Below are 2468 nucleotides of genomic sequence, written 5' to 3' on the forward strand. Positions count from 1 at the left end.
CTTTGCAAGGATAAATAAAATTGACAAACCATTAGCCAGACTCATCAAGAAACAAAGGGAGAAAAATCAAATCAACAAAATTAGAAATGAAAATGGAGAGATCACAACAGACAACACAGAAATACAAAGGATCATAAGAGACTACTTTCAACAATTATATGCCAATAAAATGGACAACGTGGAAGAAATGGACAAATTCTTAGAAAAGTACAACTTTCCAAAACTCGACCAGGAAGAAATAGAAAATCTTAACAGACCCATCACAAGCACGGAAATTGAAACTGTGATCAAAAATCTTCCAGCAAACAAAAGCCCCGGTCCAGACGGCTTCACAGCTGAATTCTACCAAAAATTTAGAGAAGAGCTAACACCTATCCTGCTCAAACTCTTCCAAAAAATTGCAGAGGAAGGTAAACTTCCAAGCTCATTCTATGAGGCCACCATCACCCTAATACCAAAACCTGACAAAGATCCCACAAAAAAAGAAAACTACAGGCCAATATCACTGATGAACCACTCCAGTATTCTTGCCAGGAGAACCCCATGGACAGAGGAGCTAGGACGGCTACAGTCCATGGGGTCACAAAGAGTTGGACACAACTGAGTAACTTTGAGAGAGAGAGTGATTATTTTGAAGAGAAAATCACATGCAGATTTCTGAAGTGGACACACATGAAACGCCATCCCATATCCCTCTCCACTGTGAAGTTTCTCCTTTTTTATTTAATCTTAAAATCTGAACAAACTAGATTCCTTCCACCATTTTTACAGCAGCAATTAATCCTCAATCATCTTCTTTCAGATTCCCATGCTGAGGTCTCTTTGTTCAGATCACAGTGGTAATAAGATCATCCATCCCTTAATGGTTATCTCCATTGATAGAGTGGCTGGAGGGAACACTCCAATACTTAGGCCACCTGATGCGAAGAACTGACTCATTGGAACAGACCCTGATGCTGGGAAAGATGGAGTGCAGGAGGAGAAGGGGACGACAGAGGATGAGATGGTTGGATGGCATCACCGACTCAACGGACATGAATTTGGGTGGACTCTGGGAGTTGGTGATGGACAGGGAGGCCTGGCGTGCTGTGGTTCACGGGGTTGCAAAGAGTCAGACACAACTGAGTGACTGAACTGAACTGAACTGGAGGGAAGATGTGAGAGGGAGCTTGGTGCTAAGTGTGCAGATTGTGTACTTGTGTGCAGAGATCAGCTCTCTGATGCTGATCACCAAGATGAAGATGAGGAAGTGTGGTTAGCTCAGTCTGAGCACATTGCTACCAGCTTCTCAAACATCTTTACTGAGATAGCTCTTGTGTGTGTGAGATATCAGTGTGTGAATGTGTTTTCTCAGGGGTCCATAGTTTAATTCCATCAAAACCCTTCAGCTCAAACTTTCTTTGAAGTATTGTGCTTTATGTTTAAAATGTATATGCTTTTTGGATCTTAATAGCCTAATTATGTAGTATTTTTTATTAACATCTCCACCTGAGACTTGCTGCGTGATTGCCAATCCCATTCCCTCTTCCTAGGCGCACAGGACGACTCCTTCCCAGCCCCTCCTGGAACTGGTAACCCAGGCTGTGGGGTGAGGGTCCAGGCGGGAGGCGGGCAGAAGTTCCATCACGCTCTTCCAGGTCTGGACACAGAACTCCACAAAAGGTGTCCCGTGCCGGCTCTTTCTGTCCCACAGCAACCTTGGAGGTGAATGTAGCGGTGACACAAGGCGCAGATGGTTGGCTATCACTGAATCCCTCCCTGCAGGGAAGAGGCAGCCTCAACGTATAGCGTACTGTGACCTGGTCAACAAGGAGAATTCTGCTGTGACACATGACTAATGCGGTAGGAGACGGATGGGCCCCTGGGCGGGACAGCTGGTGTTTGTCAAGTTGAGTAAAACTGAAATTTGTTCTCATCCAGACACTCTAAGGACAAAGCTCGTGGTGAAAGCTGAGCTCGGCTGAGGTGAAGCGATAACCTGCCCACTCCAGAGGTCAAGGAAAACTTCCCAATCTGCACGTGTGCAGGAAGTTTCCTTGTGGGTCAAAAGAGAGGGGGTGCCAGCCCATAACACACGTGGACATACCCCCACAGCCCTCAGGGCTGGAAGCTGTCTTAGCAAAAAGTGGTGAGCACATCTTGGGGAGAGTCCTAGGACCAGTCAGGTGGGAGGAAAGAAGCAAGGCCAAAAATAAACACAGACGTCAAAGAACTGTCCTATGTGAGTGACTTAAGTCACCTCAGGATGCCTGCACTCCTCATGGGTGTGTATTTCTGCTTCGTTTCGATTTTAAATAAACAAACTGTTTCTCTGTGTACTCGCCCACATGTTATGCTGTGTGTCTCTCAAGTCTCTAAACTTTGTAGTTGTTTTCACAGACTTTGCCTCCTTGAAACATTCTTTCATGAATGTTCAGGGCCACTTTGCTTCTAGTCTCTAGCCCTTGGCGGTTTAGTGGCTAGGATTC

The sequence above is a fragment of the Bison bison genome, unplaced genomic scaffold (genome assembly GCF_000754665.1).
Source record: "Bison bison bison isolate TAMUID 2011002044 unplaced genomic scaffold, Bison_UMD1.0 scf7180017864356, whole genome shotgun sequence".
Lineage (NCBI taxonomy): Eukaryota > Metazoa > Chordata > Mammalia > Artiodactyla > Bovidae > Bison > Bison bison.